This window comes from Carassius auratus, chromosome 50 (genome assembly GCF_003368295.1).
Source record: "Carassius auratus strain Wakin chromosome 50, ASM336829v1, whole genome shotgun sequence".
In the NCBI taxonomy this organism is placed as follows: domain Eukaryota; kingdom Metazoa; phylum Chordata; class Actinopteri; order Cypriniformes; family Cyprinidae; genus Carassius; species Carassius auratus.
This window is the reverse complement of record NC_039292.1, coordinates 6,487,993-6,506,411: the sequence shown is the minus strand read 5'-3', so window position 1 is coordinate 6,506,411 and position 18,419 is coordinate 6,487,993. Positions and strand designations below refer to the sequence as shown.

General features: G+C 36.2%; 1 pseudogene; it reads left to right on the top strand.

The window, feature by feature from the left end:
* Nucleotides 1-1,036: 1,036 nt before the first annotated feature.
* Nucleotides 1,037-17,050, top strand: LOC113066805 (C-Jun-amino-terminal kinase-interacting protein 1-like; annotated as a pseudogene).
* The last annotated feature ends 1,369 nt before the right edge of the window (nucleotides 17,051-18,419 follow it).

The following is an 18,419-nucleotide window of genomic DNA, read 5'->3' as shown; positions in this document are numbered from 1 at the left end:
ATCAATACTAAAGGAGGGGCCGTAGCCATATGTAGGTATCACATGATCAGGTTGTGTGCTCTTTTGACTTAATCGCTAGCAATTGTTTAGCAATTCCCTATCAACCACTCACAACACTAGCATGGTGATGGAAGTCTGGTTTTAGTTTTGAGAAACACTGACTTCAGCCATCACTAGAGGGCATCATGTCGACCTAATGTTTGTTTTTAATAAATATATGAAAATGCCAAAGGGCATTGAGTGGTTAAAATTGATCATATTTATGGTCATAGTCATAAATCTTATAAATCATTAATTAAGAAATCTTTCCAAATGTCTCTTTTTTTTTTTATGACTGCCCAGTACATATCTCAAATAAATATACTGTTATATGATTTAGTATTGTGTATTTATTTCTGCATTTTTTTGCATTTTCTTTATTTTCATTTATATTACATTATAAAAAAAAAAAAAAAAAGCTTTTAATGATGTCTTTTGGGTGGTTGTATGCATAACATTCGTTTGTGTGTTTATTATTTTAGTTTTTTTTTTTTAAATATAAAGTCTTTAGTGTTTTTTTTTATTATTCTGGTATTGTTTTATTGTGAGTATTGTTTTATATAGCGGTATGTATTTTAGATTTGTTTTCCCTTTATTTCTATTAAATATATAGTATTTTGTTTTTAGTATTTATTTTATTGTATTGTATTTTCTTGTATCGTCTTGTATTGTCCTGTCCTTTTGGTGTCCTGTTTTGTTTATGTCTTTTGTTCTCGTTTTGTGTTCTTTTTCCCCATTTGTTTTTGTTTTCCTTTCCCTTCTCTCTTTTTGGTGTGTTTTGGACTTTTTGTTTAATTTCTTTGTTCTGTTCTGTTTTGAGTTTTGTTTAGTTTTTTATGTTCTGTTATGTTTTTTTGTTTGTTTTTTTATTTTTGTTTTTGTCCTGTTATTTTCTCTCTGTTTTTTTTTCCTCTCTCTGTTGTTTTTTGTTGCTTTGTTTTACATAAAAGTCTCACATGGTTAATTTTTTTTTCTGAATAAGTGTAAGATTGAAATGACATCTATGAATTTCACATTTGTATTAAATCAGTGTGCTGTCAGCATCCAGCAGTGAGGCTGGCAGTGTAGTAATGCAATAGAGCTGCTGTAAGCAGAGCTGATGTGAATGGCGTCCTGTGGGAGCTGCGCTAATGAGGGAAGAGCTCTCAGCTCCTGTCTAGGTCTGCTAATGTCTGCTCTTATAGAGCATACTGACCATGGAGAGACTCTTATCTCTGCCGTTTCTCTCTCTTCGTCCTCCATCTTTTGCAGAGTCCCACAATGAAACGGATCTCCTCCAAGTCAATAACACATTATCTGCAATCGCCCCACTGCACAATGTAAAATAAGATGACGCATGTATGATCCGTCAATAACATGCTTGTTTTTCCATTAATGAAATGCAAGAAGATCTGAATCTAATTAACAGGGTTTAGGAGGAGATCCTAATGAACTGTAATGATGCAATGTATATCTCAGGAAGCTTTCCAAATATTTTCATCTGGTTATCAATGCCATCGATTCCCAGCAGGCATCTCTTCACCAAACTGGCCTGCAATTGTGTGGAGGTGGCAACTCGAGCCGCATTGATCTGGACCATCAATCAGTGGGGTGGCAGACCCTTTTAGTGGAGACTACGCCTCTCTCTCTCTTTCTCTCTCTCTCTCTCTCTCTCTCTCTCTCTCTCTCTCTTTCTCTCTCTCTCTCCTTCAGTCATCCGCTGCCGACTTTAATGGCTCCATTGAAGGACACACGCAGAGCAGAGCAAGGAGTGTTAGGGGTGTACAGTAGGATGTTTACAAGGGGAAGTGAGGACGTCCTCGACAGCTTCCGTGGCTGATGTAACACCCCGAGGACCCTCGTGGAGGACATTTATGTGTGAAGTGCCGGACGGGTGGTTGAGAAATAAACTGGCAGAATTGTTGGATCCATCGATTTTCCCCACAAGAAGGGTCCAGTGGCATCCTGCCCTGCCCTGCAGATGGTGCTCAGCCTGGCCATGGACTCCAGAGAGGATGGGGACAGCTGGATGGAGGAACAGTGGGAGAAATGGTACAGTAGTGATACTGCCGTGTGCCCCTGCACGGCCTTTTTGCGCTGCACTTACCTGACCTTGGATCAGCTTGTGGGTTCTGAAATAGGCCAACATGTTAGTTTGGTGTGCATGAAGGAAATATATGTAGGGTTATGGATGGGACTGAATGAGATGTGAAGGTTTACTCATTTAATGCGTGTATGTTTGTGTTTCCGATCATTCTTTTGAATGGTACAAAATCATAATCAAGGGATACAATAATGATTGTGGTCTGCAGAAAGACGTTTATAGTTCTGCTAGGTTGATTATATTGACTAAATTTGCTATGTTAAATTGTTTGTCTTGTTATCAATCTAGAAATGTGGCGGCTGCACAATTGCAGGTATATTAACAGGAAGTACTCCAAATTTTGGATGTCAGAGTGCTTTTAAAGCTTTATTTGTCAGTGAATGGCTAGCTTGCAGACAGAAGGTATTAGGATACTGAAAACCAACTTTATTCAAAACATTAGGTAGAATAAGAATGTAGCAAGTTCATACAATGTGTTAAATCAGCATTTAGGATTTACATTTAGGAAAACAAAAACAGAAGAATTGTGTTTGTATTTGCTTATGCTTTCTTACAACAGATTTCCACATTCATAACTTGCATAATTCTGAATAATATCTTTGAATCTATGTAATAATATTTTATGTAAATTTGTTTGTATATAAATCAATGCAAAGGTTTAGAAAATAGACTATTAAATAACTAAATAATCTTAAAGTTAGCAGGATGTCAACGTATAACTACAGGATTACATTAAATGACTAAAGAAACTACTTTAAAAGAAAGTGGTGGGGGGTATACACTTTTATATAAATGTATACACACACACACATATATATACATATGCATACATACTTATTTTATTTACATTTTTATTTGCATTCATAGATCAATGAGTTATGAACCTACAAGTTACAGCATTGCAGTAGTTGTGCAGTTATCAGACGAGCAGGCAAGCCGTGCCTCTCTGTGTATGACTGTCTAGCGATGGCCTCGTGGAGGGATGACGTAATGTGTGTCACTATCTGTGTGGGTGTGCTGGCTCTTTGCAGGTTAACCCATGACATCAGTCTGAATGAATACGAGGATGACGACCTTTCAGAAATGACAGAAATTCACGGATGAGAATGGAATCACTCTCAGCCATCTCGACCTCGACCCTAGTGTAAGTCTGTACCCTCAAATAAACTTACTGGACAGATTTTAGTCTGTTTTCATAGCTGGCATTTTGGGGTAAACATACATTTTCATACACTCTCAGAAAAGAAGGTACAAAAGCTCCCACTGGGGCAGCACCTTTTCAAAAGGTACACTTTTGTACCTTATTTATCCTTAAATTTGTAACTTAAAGGTTCATTTTAGCACCTAAATGTACTTTTTGAAAAGGTACTACCCCAGTGAATTTTTTCTGGGAAGGTATTAGTAATTTAGGTTATTTCCATATAAATATATTTACTTGTATATTTAAGCAATATATTTGTAATTTTAACCATTTATTTATTTTGTTAGTATATATATATATATATAAAACATATTGTGGTTTCAGGGTTTACTCTTAATTTTTGGGAGGTGTGCCAAAGCACCACCTGGACATGCCTATGTGGGTTAATAAACATCTGCTCTGAGCCTGTAGCTAATCTCCAGTGGGCCAGTTTAGGAATCAAACCTTACACTTAACTTTAGATTTATTCGCAGCTACAAAATCATTTTATGTAGAAAACAAAAGATGATGTTAGGCACACATCAGTCACCAACTCTCAGTGTGTAAAAGAGAAGCTTGGACATTCTGTGAAGCATTTTCTTTTGCTTTTTATGAACAAAAAGTCAAACCGGTTTAAAACGGCATGAGGGTGTGTAAATGATGACCAGCAGACTTTTGCATGATGTATCCTTTCCGTTTTTGACCTCCTTTGTGTCTTCCTTTGATTAAAATGACTTTCAAGAGCATGGACTATAGTGATTACTATAGTAATCACAGTTATCTTAATTTTAAAACATTACATGTCAACAGGCAGTCCTCACCACAAAGTAAAACATGTATATGTGGTTTATCTCCACCCTAAAACCAAACAGTCACTTATCTTTCCATGAGACACAGTCTGGAGCTGAATGAGGATTCATCTGACGGTGCAGAGCTTTGCGAGCTGTTTACCCAACAGCAAAAATAGATTTTTTTAGTTCAAAGGCACATCATCCGTTTCCATGTATTGCAGCCCAAAGAATGTGTAGAGATTGAGAATTTTTGTATTTGAGTGAGTAAGTGAGGTCACAAGAGACTGTTGTGTTCAGAGCCAATTAGCATAGCAGTCAGTTAGCATTAGCATTAGACATAAACTCTGAGGGAAGCCGTCAGAGTCAATCACATCTGACTGTTTATCATGTTAACCACTTAAAAATCCCTCATTTATCATTTCAATAACTTTTTATGTGATTACGAAGTGTTTTTTGCTAGAAAAGCTGTGTTTGAAGACAATAAGGCGAGTTAGAGTTATTGGTTTGACAGAGAGAATTTATTGTTCAGTCTCATCTGGTGGTTCAACATGGATATCATTGTCTGAGCACTTACATAAAAATCCCTAATTTATGAATTCACCACCTTTTAATGAAATAATTAGCACTGTAAGTGTTTATGCTATCAAAAGCTGTGTTTAATGACAACAAGGCAGTTTAGTGTCATGACATTGACAGAGAGAATCCAAAACATTTTAATTTACGTCAGATGATTGATCATAATTATTTTAATGCAATGATTAGCATTATGACGTAAGTGTTAATGCTAAGAAAATCTGCGCTGAAAGAGCATAAGTTTCAGCTTAATTTGCTTTGACAGAATTTAAGACATGTTCAGTAACATCTAACTGTTTAGCATGGATATCATTATCTAATCACTATCAGTAAAAATCCTTTTTTTATTTTCACAGCCTTTCAATTAGATACTGGAATAGTGCTTATGGTAAGAATAGCTGAGTTTAAAGACAGTAAGGCAGTTTAGTGTAATTAAACATGTTATAATCGTTCTCCTCGTCATTTTTGGGTGTGTTTATTTTGCTTCTGTCTTGTGACACGCCTCATTGTTCTCTGGGATTGAATTAGCTTTCCTTACAGCAGCCAGGAAGCGAGCCACAGGCTGATGTCATCCCCGTGCTCTGATTGGCCGGCTGCGTCTGACTGCAGCTCCTTTGCTCTCGCCTCTAAAGCTCTGCTGCCTGCTCTTCCCAGGATCACATGACTCAGCCGACCAATGGCACGCCGAGGAGCGGCCGGAGGAGGGGGGTGCTGGAGCTGCAGACCGAGATGCTCCACTTGGACCTGATTGATGCAGAGGGAGGAATCTTGGAAGAAGAGGAGGAAGAGGAGAACGAGAGGCGGCCGGTTGATCCCGTCGATGACAACCACAAGGAAGTGCAGGGTGCAGGGCCGCCTGTCACTCAGCCTCAACTAAAGGATTTCATCCCTGCCGTCGTCATGGATACATATCGGCCCAAGAGACCCACCACCCTGAATCTTTTCCCCCAAGTGCCAAGGACTCAGGTGAGACGGACAGCTTTTGGCAGTGGCCTATGGTCTTTAAGAGGCTTGTGATTACGTCTGAGGCAGATGGACAGGGATTACAAATTGTTTTAAAGTAGAAGTGATGATTTCCATTCTGCACAAACAGGATCTTGAGCCGTAATCTCGAGCAGTTCCCCTGGAGGGATGGCATGTATTTTCAGTGTGTATGCAAATCGGTGGCATGTAGCGTTCAGGTTTCTTTGATACTACCGACCGGTGATGTTGATGATGTTTCCTGTTTGTGAGCTCCAGCTCGTCCCACCTGCTATGAATCACTGCTATCCGCCCTCTGTGTAATGCAATCCAACAAGAAAGAGCGCAAGTGGATCATTACTGTTGACCTGTGAGGGTCAAACAGCAGGGGGCGGCACTTTAATGGGTCGATTCGAACAAAACATAATGAGGTGGGAGTAAAAACATAGTCATATGTGGCACTGTTTTGGAAAGGGTTGTGATTGACATTGTTGGGCTAGCTACTGTAAATAATTTGTTGATCTATATATCATGTTAGAAGAGACCGGGGCATGTTGTCTCAGTTTTTAACATTATAAATGTGTTAAAGTGTTATTTCTTTCTTATTACTGTGCATAATCTTACCTAGTATTGTTATTGTTAAATCAAAGTAAAACTATAAAAAAATATCGTTTCTGGATATTGAAATAAAGCTTAAATAAAATAAATATTAGATTTAAAAAATATATAAGGAATCTGAAATGTTGCCTTGACAATAACCAAAATAAGTAAAAGTAACGATATTACTAAACAAAAATTAAAAAATTTAAAATTTAAATACAAAATTAAAATAGTTAAATGTATTTAAAAATACTAAAATAAATAATAATAATAATAATTACAAAAGCACATTACAAAATTACTAAAACTAAAATGCATTTAAATACTATATATATAAAAAAACTATGACTCACTGAGTCTTCTCTCTCTGAATTTTGAAGTGCATCATGGGTAATGAGGCTGAGGAAACTAAATGATTTAAGTAATGGCCCAGCACTGATCTCCTGAAAAGACTTCCAGCCCAGACTGTACTGAACTTAAAATGACCTTTTCAGTTTTCTCTATTACTGAAATTGGATTTGGTTATGCTGATTGCTGCAATTTTCAATATTGCCCCAAGTTTTTTCGAAAAAACATTTATTCTAGAAATAATGGTTTTATGTGTTCTGTATTTTCAACTCCACACCCAAAAATGAATATTGTCATCATTTACTAACCCTAATGTAATTTTTTTTTACATTTAATATAAAGCAGTTTAATCAGGTTGTTCTGAATTGCATAACAATATTTACCATTTTATTAGTCCTGGCCAGTCCAGTGTCCCGAATTCCCAAATCACCGGATATATTGAAACCAGTGGTCTCTATACTTAAGACTTGCATAAGCCCACTTGTATTATATCCAATTATTTTGCCAACTGATTATTATGAGGTGACATGAAACCTAGTAGTTGAAAAACAGGCTTTTGCTTGAATATTTGAGCATACTGAATCATATCCAGGTCAGCAGACTTTTTAACGATCACAGAAGATGATGCGACTGTAAATGTGCTTCCCTGTCTTTAATCTCATAATCTTGCCTTGTCGAATCTCTCCACGTCTGCAGCATTGGCACAGCCGCTGGGCTCAAAGGGCATTTGAGGAATTAGCAAAGAGCTTTTCATCCTGAAAGAAAACAGGGTTTTTGGATAATACAAGTAAAACCATGAGAAAGTCTGCTCTAAAAATATCTACATTGTGACAGTAATATTTTAACCCTGGGTATTGACTGAAACCCTAAGAATCAATGTGAAGCTCTATTGACAACTTATTTACATTACTTCTGTAATCTGACATATTTCTGAGAGAAATGGCATATTCAGTTGTTAAAAAATTTAAACAGTTGATTTTACAAGGAAATTGAATTTTTAAAAGTGTTCATGGCATACCTTAACTTTCATTTCTTTCTTTTGTTGACATATGTCCTATTTCCTAAATCATATTTTTGGGCAAAAGTATTCCCTTAAAAATAAAAATAAAAGCCAATTGCCTTTAGTGATTTTTTTTTTTTTTAAAGTTCAGTCATTCTTACACTAGAAAGCATCTGATTGGATGAAACAATGTAGTGCAGGATGAGTCATCAGCACCAATAATATCCATCTTAAATCTGCTAAAGGAACTTTTAGGTGAACATTAGAATATAGATAATGCTATATATGATAGTAGCATATAGCTAACTGTGTATATAATAGTAGCATAACTGTCAATTCCTCAAAAAGCCTTTCTCAAATTTCAATGTTACCCATTATATTTCCTGCAGAAATAAAGATTACTTAATTCTAGTCTGATATTAGTAGACCTACAGTAAAAGACTGAGACAGGCTCCGATTAATAAATTAGATAGCAATGAACTGTAAGGATCGAGTTTCTCCCATCTGGGTTCTTTCCTCATACTAAATGAGAACATCATATCAGCCATCTGTGTCTTCTTTCTCCATCACGAACACTACTATGCATTCCCATCTACCCCCACACTTACACACACACTACTGACACGCTCTCACGCAGGCCAGTTCCTGCATCATCGATGGGCGCGTTGTGTCCATGTTAAAGGTGCATTATAGCGTGGTCAATTCATGAGTCAGCGTCAGGAAAGAGCAATTAATCTATCTGTAGACTGCTCTTCCTGTAACTCTCTCGTTATACGGACTGTAGTCAGATATGGTTTCTGTTTCAATATATGATATAAAAGCACCTAAAATGTGTTGACAATTAGAAATGCTGATTTATCCATGATGGATGGATGTACATGTCCGTATGTGTTTTAGTGTAATTTTTACATTTGATTTAAATTTTATATACTTTAAATAAAAACTATTAAAAATGCAATGACTGTACTGTACTTTTTAATTTATTATTTTTAGAAAAGTGGTCCAAAAATTGTATCCTGTTTAGTTTTGGTATAAACAATATGGACTCTCTCAGCCTTTTGTATATTGAAAAACCTATCCCTCAATCTTTTTACTTTAATCGCAGGACACAATAAATAACAATTCCTTTGGGGAGAAAGAGCGGAGGAAAGATAAGAAAAGCCATTCTTCATCGCCACACATTAAGGGTGAGTAATGGCCACTCACACCACACAAATGAACATGTCTGAAGAATTGCTGAGACTTGAATTTTCCAAACAAGTAATTTTTCAATAAACACTTCCATGCATAAGAATAATTACCATGAGATAAATGAAAGAAATGCACGTTGTAGGTGTATTATTGTTCATACTGTAGCTGTTTTTGTAGTATTCGCTTTCATGGAATGAAAATGTGTTTAAGTGATGTGATTAGCTTAATGGGATTTCCGTCAATCTACTTACCCAGAAAGTTCGTCAGACTTGTGTCTGACTCTTCCAGTATGAAAAAAGGTTTGGATACTGTAAAGCTAATGTCAATTGTTCTGTTCCAGCTTTATACATTTAGGAGTGTAAATATTAGGGCTTTGTCCCAATTTGGATGAGTTAACTATATACTAAAATGATATGCTTCCCTAATGATGGGAAATTAGCATTTGGTATATGTAAGCATTATATGTAAGCACCAGTCTGTATGAAATGAAAATTCACACTATTTTCTATTACCTATTTATATATATTTTATATATTTTTAAAAACCCATGTTTTTGATCTTATTCTTAATGATGTTCATCATTGATTTTTTTCCCCCTCTTACTACCTTGCGATTCTTAATCAAAAGTCATAACTGGATCTTCTGTTGAAACTACAGACGACTTTCTGGTGACAGACTTCTCCAGTTAAGATCTGGCTCCATCCAATCAGCAAACGGTGGATTGAATTAAGTCCCTGCCTTACAATACTAGATTTTTCGATAATTTGAATGTTAGTCCTAGTATGGATAAAAACTGCTGTTGCTACTTCTATTGCAATACGATTTTAAAATTCATTACGATTTTAATTTTAAGTTCATACCTTTGTTGCGAAGGAAGCTTTGATCTCATTGTATTTGATGGTACCTTTCTTCAGTTGACAAAATGACAAATTTCACCTTTATATATTATACCATATATATCATATAGTCACCTTTTACATTGGTTTAAAAGTCATCAGGATTCATTACTTCCTGTACTGAGTTAAACTTGGCATTTTGCAAGGCTTTAACTGTGGCATTAACTGACATTTTACATAATCCTCTTCAGATGTTTTTCTCCATTAGGCTTATTGCCTAATGTATAATCTTCTGTGTGTGTGAAACAGGAGATCCCGCGGTCAAACCTGAGCAGGTTAGCCTGACCGATGCGGACAAAGTTCAGGCCAGGGCTGGCACAAAACCACGGGGACCTGCCTCCTCCACAAACAAAGCCTCAGCCTTTCACACCAAGAAGCAGGATAAGCTGTCTGAACCTTTGAAAAAGTCCAATGTGGTAGCACCCCTTACACAGACAGTCATGAAGGGAAAATCCACGGAAGTGACACTGATAGAGGGTGTCCTTGACATCCCAACCATTTGCAAGGAAAAAGCCCGGTATCACACCGTCAATGGCTATCGGGAACAAGTGCATTATCTTGTGGAGAATGAAGGTATGTGTGATCAATTGGTCGACAAAAACAAGGACTATGTCATTTCAGAAGGAAATGCAACAGAGGAGATCCACCTCACACCAGTCAACGGTGAACAAGAGCGGCCATTTCTGTCCCAGAGCAGTGACAGCAACCGCATGTCCATTAGTTCGGACACAGAGCTTCCTCCCCTTCACTACTACCCATCAGCGGGTTGTCCGAACCCCTCTATTAGTGAGGAGGATGAGGTGTACGCACCCACACCCCCATGCCGGACTGTCAGCCTCAGCAATGCAGAGGACTCTTGTCAGTGGGCTGAATCCCGTAAGCCTAAATTGGTGAAGGAGGACACAGGGAAATTAAAGACAGTGGCGGTCAGCACAGATGCTTCGGGACTGACTTATGACTCTGTTAAGTACACCCTGGTGGTGGATGAGCATGCTAAGCTCGAGCTAGTGAGTATCAAGGACTGCTACAAAGGTTACGAAAGTGACAGTGACAATACCGTCTATGAGTCTGCCATCGATGAGGATGAGGAGGATCAGGAAGAGGACGCAGAGGAAGAAGAGTCTGGAGCGAGAAGCATGAGGAGAGACACTTCCTGTTTGTCTACGGATTCCACCACAGACACCACCTCAGACATGCCCCGTTCCCGCAAGTTCATGAATGTCTTTGTGAATGGACGGTCACGTTTATCTGGTGGGTAATAGAAGCTGATTTGAAATTTAGAAAATAATTCATTTAATTGTTTTTGTTTTTTTAGAAATACATTTTCTTAATAAAGGGGTTGTTGCAAATGTGTACAGATCTTAAACATTGTAAGTACTCTGAAATCCATTTAGTCATTTACTGTGGCTGCTTCGGCTACTTTGATCATGAAACACTTCCACTTTCCACAATGCCAAGTTTATGAGTTTATTTTTGGCTTCTGGTATGTTGCAATAATATGCAGTGGATATCAAATGAAGGCAAGAGCAGTGTGAGATGCTCAGAAAGAATGGCAAAGGGCCAAGGGTTGAACCTTGTGGCACCCCTTCAGTAATGCATCTGCCTGAGACTTTGCAAGAACACCAGGTTTTTTTTCATTTATGGGTTTGCTATCAGACCCACCTTTCACCAGCCAGGATCAAGATGATGAAATTCAGCCGGCAGTTCCTACCGAAATGTCTCTATCCTTTGTTGTTCTTGTTGTGACAATGAACGTTTGTTCTCCCACTCAGCTGCTGAGTTTGGATTCTTCTCCTGTGTTATTAACGGAGAGGAAAGAGAACAGAGCCACAGAGCAGTGTTCAGGTAAGAATTCAATCAAATTCTTGATGCAACGTTTGAAAAAAAAAAAAGAAAAAAACAGGAAAGTAACCATGCGACTTAAAAAGGACATTTAACCCTATCCTGTCAAATAAATTTTAAGGAAGATTATTTATTTATTTATTTATTTATTTATTATTGAATGAAGCCTATTTTGGGGACCATTATTATTATTATTTTTTCTGCTTTTTAACTTCTTTTTTTTTTAAGTTATGCAAAGCATAACTGTTATAGTGCGTTGGTTTATTATTATTGTTGCTATTATTATTAATATATTTTCTTTAAATGTGCTTAATTGTCATTAAAATAATGTCATAATGCAAGCAGATTAACTGTCCCAAAAAATATATATTTTTTAATTTGAGTGTGAATTTTACCCATTGACCCAAATGAAACACGAATAATAGGAAAAACTACACAAATATATAGTTTTCTTCAAATAGATAGTCTACTCATTGGTTGTTACCCTAAACCAAATTTTGGCCTTTTTACAGGTTTATTCCTCGCCATGAAGATGAGTTGGAGTTAGAGGCAGATGACCCCTTAATAGTTGATATGCAGGCCGAGGATCTATGGTGCGAGGCCTACAACATGCGCACTGGATCCAGAGGCATCTTCCCTGCATTTTATGCTGTCAAAGTGACAAAAGATGAACTTGTTAAAGGTACATCTTGGCTTTGCTATAAGTATTTGAGCTTTTGTATCTTGTACATTGAGGAATAATGGCCTTCTCTGTCTGCTGATTTGTTTAGAGGTCAAAAGTGACTGGATGGACAAATTCTGGGTAAAATTCCTTGGTTCCGTTCAAGTTCCGTATCACAAAGGGAATGATGTGCTTTGTGCCGCCATGCAAAAGGTATACTAATCATCCATTTCTGCATTATAATTCTGCCCTGGATTTCCATATATATTTACATAATTACACAGATATGATATTGTTTAAATGTAATCTGATGTTCATATGCAATTTGATTGTAAACAGATAGCATCAAACAGACGAACAACAATGCAGTTCAGCCCCCCTTCGCCTTGCATTCTGGAAATCAACACACGAGGAGTGAAAATCATCGTTCAGGATGACTGTCGGACTTCTGGAAGGGTTTGTATAATATAAAAGACCTATAATATTATTTTTAAAGAAGCACAAGGGTCATTCCTGTAATGCAGTATCTTTTCAAACCTCAAAGTTTAAAAAATAAATAAATAAAAATGAATGATATTTTATCATTTATGGAGGTAATTCAATAAAGGTTTGATGGTGTCAATTTAATTTTGATAATTTGTATCCTTATTTTAACCTTGTTTTTAATATTTTAATGTTATATTTGAAGTTAGACATATTTCTCTCATATGACATTTTCAAAAACACAAAATTTAACTTTTCAATCTTGACATATTATGATACTAATTTATATGATGTTATCAGAAATGTTGAAATAAAACTGAAAACTGAGCCACACCAAGTAATGATACAAAACCTCACAGAATTAATATGATCTTTTGCAAAAAGTGATATTAACTTAACATGTGATAAGGGTTTTTATAAATTATCCAAAAAAAAAATGTTAGATCAATGTTATGAGGATACGTCTGGAATAAATTAATATTAAATGAAAATTATTAATTATATTTTGTAATATAATATTAGAACACATACATTTAAATATATATATAAGTGTTTGTTATAAATAATATGATTTCTATCTTTAAAAATTTGATGATGACATAGGGACATAGGGAAATAGCATAGGAATGAATAAGATGACACAGTTTGAAGTGCTCTCAATATTACCATCCATAGATCTATAATATGGATAAATAATCATTTTAATTCAAATAATTTCCAATTATTTGGAAATAAAAAATTGACCTTTGACCTCAAGGTCAAATGATTCCTCCTGCCTCTGCTTCACACTGTAGCTATGTTGCCACCAAAAGGCTCTTCCAATCAGCTGTGCTCTATGATGCAACATTTGCAGACCTACAGTTATGCAATTAAGCATTTTAAGACCGAATGGTAATCTGTAGCCATAATGTGGGTGGGGGGGGCCCCTTAAACCTCTCTGAATTAGTGAATTAGTGAGCCTGCTCAGTGATGTAAACCACAGGATTCAGGAGTTTAGCACACGTACTAAGACAACCTCACACTGCAGCTTACACCAATGTTTCAATCCCTGCTGCTGATTAGTCTTTCTTTCTGTATTTTACAGGGTGAGAAGTGCTTTCACTTTTTTCAGCTGAAAAACATCTCCTTCTGTGGGTGCCATCCGAAGAACAAGAAGTGAGTATAAACAGAAATGCATGGTTTCTCTCAAAGTGCTATTATTAGAAACTTTCTCTCCATTTTGACTTGTTCCGATCTGAAAATAAGCGAATTGGGTTCTTGAAGCATCTTAGAGACATTGCCACAGTTCTTCTGGATTTAATCGGTCTCAGTTTGTCCTGTTTCTTCATGTTATTCCAGACTGAATGATGGTGAGATCAGATCTCTGTGTTGAGCCCTGGCTATTGTCAGATTCCTTGTGCAAACAAAAATCTCACTGGATTATTACAATCAATATCAATATTTTCTCTGTGTGTTTCTTTCAGGTATTTTGGAGTAATAACGAAACATCCAGCATATGAGAGATTCGCCTGTCATGTGTTCTTTTCAGATGATACAACCACAAAACTGGCTGAATCTGTTGGGTGAGTTCTCTAGATCCCACAAACACAATTTTTGTTTCTCAATTATATTTCCTGTTGAAACCAAGTTATTTATTGTGGAACATTTCCTACTCATTTAACATACTGCTTTATGTATGTTATCATCATGTATTCTGCATATACAATAGTATACATTATTTTTATTTTTTTATTTTTGAGGGGGGGGCATATTTTTGCTGATTGGTCAAAAGGGAAAATAGAGTGCAACAGTGCCTTTCCACTTTTTATTTTTCACATAAAAAATATGTCTTTGTAAAAAAAGTTATAAGCCACAAACAATTCTGCTATTATACATTATTATTAAAAATAAAAAAGCATATACCAAAAGCATATACCGTTGATTAACAACTTTGTAGCTTAAAAGGATAGTTCACCCAAAAAATGAATTAATTCTGTAATTAATTACTCACCCTCATGTCATTCCACACCAGCAAGAACTTTGTTCATCTTCTGAACAAGATGAAGATATTTTTGAGCTACGAACTAAAACCATGACGCATGCATGTGGTGCCACTGACGTAGAACAAGTATGCGTTCTTACAAGCAAAGGAATGCACATGCATGCGTCATGGTACTCTCGTGAATAGAGGCGGACCGTGACAGGGAAGAGAAGAATTGTTGAATAAAGTCATTGTTTTTGTTTTAGCTTGTAGCTCATAGCTTTATAAAATTAAGGTTGAACCACTGATATCACATGGACTATTTTAATGATGCCCTTTCTATGTTTCTGGGCCTTGAATGTGGTAGTTCCTCTATGCAGGGTCAGAAAGCTTTTGGATTTCATCAAAAATATCTCAATTTGCATTCCAAAGATGAACAAAGGTCTTAGGGTTTTAACAGAATTAATGACAGACTTGTTATTTTTGGGTGAACTATCATTAATGGTTTACAAGTTAGCGTTAAAAATATGTTACGTTAAAATATGGCAGAATTATGCTGCTTTCTGAGGCAGAAATATGAGTTCTGTTCCAGAGTAAACTTTTGAAAGCACAAATAAAAACAAAACTCGTTCTAGATCTAAAATCACATCTAGACCTTCCCAAAATGAAATGAAAATATGGCTACAGTGGATAATTTATATATGTGCATATAAATAAATACTTTATTTTTACAGGAAAGCGTTTCAGCAGTACTACAAAGAACATATGGAATATTCCTGTCCAACAGAAGACATCTTCCTCGAATGATCTTCAGTCTGCTTTTATTTTTCCATTATCACATAATATATGAGGCGTCGCATGATGGTGGTTTTGAGTCACTTTGTATGTATTGACGATGTTTATTTTAGACAAATGAAACAGATATCAGCTACAGCGCAACTACTTTCACATACTGGTGTAAAGCCTTAAGATGTTTAATAACAGAAAAAAAAATTTGATATGACTTGTATAAATCATTTGTGCAAAGTCTGGTTTTAAATTCATTCGAAGCACAATGTCTGACGCATTAATGATGGATGAAACATCACAAAAAGATCTTAAAACAACTGTATGTTTAAAAAAAAAATTACCTTGAAATGTAAATTTCAAAATCATTCTGATTGCGTACATAATCTATCTGAGCCGAATGGCTTGTTTTTTCCCGCGCTCCTTCACAAATGCCTGGGAGTTTGTAAGCTTGGTGAGCGGATACGAAATACCGCGAAAAGGGCGGATTGTTTTACGGTAGCAACAAATTCACATTTACTGTTTACTGTAATTACGAAAGCGAAGTTCACTCTTTTAACTGTAGGGGGCTTCAAAGTCACAACACATAGCTACAATACAGTCTTTGAAAAATACACATACAGTGGCTTTAAAGCTAAACTGTATCCAAAATCAAAGATTATCTGAAACCAAAGCTATTTTGGGCCATGTCCTTCTTCGCTCAGAATGGATGTGAACCGTGTAATTGAATTCAGCCCAGACTGTCCATCTGGTGTCCCACTATGCGAAACCCCAGGTTGAAGACCACTTTAAAGCGTTTCTCACATTGTTTTGAAAGGGTGTCTACTAGCACCTCTCTGAACTCAAGGTTATGAACCGGTGATCCAGAGCATAGCTGTGCCACAATTTCAAGAGTTGTGTGTTAAATAGGATAATTGCTGCCATTTTTCTTCAGTCATTTGAGACAAAGTCTCACAAATCCATGCTATGACGTCCATGCTCCATCTGTGAATGCTTTTTCTTTTTGGTTGTCGTATTTAATGTTTATGTGTGCTTATATTCCCATATGTTGCTCTGTTAAACAGAGCGTAGTCTGGGCTTATTCACATTCTTGCTATCCATGATGTATGTAGCTGTGAAAACCAAATAATTTAAATTTCTTTTTACATATTATATATTTCTTGTTTAGAATTCTATTGAAATGGAAGGATCTTAAAATATATTATTCTGGCAACTGAAACATATAAGGAGAGAATGCAACACTACTGTCAGAAATGGTGCTGAGAAATACAGCTGTTTGGTAATAAATAAAAAAATGTGGTAATTTTTTTTCCCCCAGATACAAAATGAAAGGTTTTAAAGCCTTGGCCTAAAATGGACCCATCTTAACCAGTCCATTCAAAATGGCACATCCTTACAGCATGCGCTTACCTAATATGCAATTTACTAAATTAGCAAAGTTTTCAATGAACTGATCATCAGGCCAAATGGTTTGTGAAGAAGTTATGGTTGGTACGGCCATTTTGAAAGGTGGAATTCAGTTATTAGGATCATATGTGTCTGCAAAAAATATCTGCGATCCGATCCTGCAAAATCACAAGTTGTGCCTACTTCATTTCTCACTGTAAATTTTTTTTTATGATCATAACTGTTCTGTGGAACCCATAAAGTTATATCCTATTTGTAAATGGATTGTCCTGGTGTGTAATTATTAAAAGTCTATTTTAATAAGGAAAGGAAATATGAAAGTTACGTTAAATATCAATGTGAAAGGAGAGAAATTTCAAGGAATCATCTATATCTATATCTGTATATACATATATACATACATATATATACACGCACACACACACATGAATCTACCTGGCTGCGTTTTGTACCATCTCAGTAGTAAAGTCAGGACACAACAGTTGTAAAAGTTAACTATATTCTGCCATTGCCAAGAGATCTGCAAGAAACAGCTGTATTTGTTCACTGTAAACACACCAATGCAAGCAACTAACATAACATAAAGAGTTATGGCTTAACATAAAAAATGATAAGAGGATTTGCCTCGGCTGACCCCCATTCATTCCAATATGTCTGAAGCATTTCCAGAAGATATGGATGAAGGACTCTCGGTTGTGAGAAGTCACCTTGATAACTGAATTCCCTGAAGAGCACGATTCCCATTTTTCACACTGGTAAAACTGTAAAATTATATTTTGGAACATGTAGCATGGTATATATCTGTATTTTAAAAAGATATATATTTATTTATTTAATATAAAAATAGTATAGTTATTAATAAGATAATATTATTAATTTCAATTAACAGCTGTAAAATCAAAAGTGCTAAATAATAACAACTTACTATTATGCAAAATATCGGAAGAAACGCCAATGACATGACAGTAGTGTGTTCATTCTTTTAAATGAAACTGTCATTCTGCGAGCAGGCATCTTGGAACCAACTGCATTTTATCAATCTACGAACCACCCAAATAATAATAACTTAAAAATACCCAAATACTCGTCAATAGTGAGGTTGAATCGATCCGTATTCATTTTCATGGTGTTTTATGAAATTAACTGATTAGTCTTAGCTGAGATGCAGATGCAGAATGATGGTAAAAAGGTGCTTTAGCGGTAAGTGTGCCCACTCTGCACTGCGCCAGAGTAACATGCGTACATTTTCTAATGGCTCAGTGCTGAAACTGCAAGTAAAACGTTATTTTAATTCATTTAAATTGATTTTATTCTCTTATTTAAAAAGTATATGATCACTGAAAATCGATATTTGTGTTTTCCCCGAAACATTTACTTTGTATTTGTGTAAGAACCTCAGTCTCTTCGCAAAAATTAATCCAGGGATATAAACCAACCAATAGACGACGCGGTTGAGTAGCACGTGACACAACACGAAAGTGGGCGATGGGTGGAGTCTGGCCCTCATTTTTGAAAAATGCCTGCCTGTGTTTCGTCAGTTTTTGTTGACGCAACCGCGGCCATGGAAACCCGCGCATGCGCAGCGCAGCTGTTTTACTGCGTCCATATGGCTGGCCATT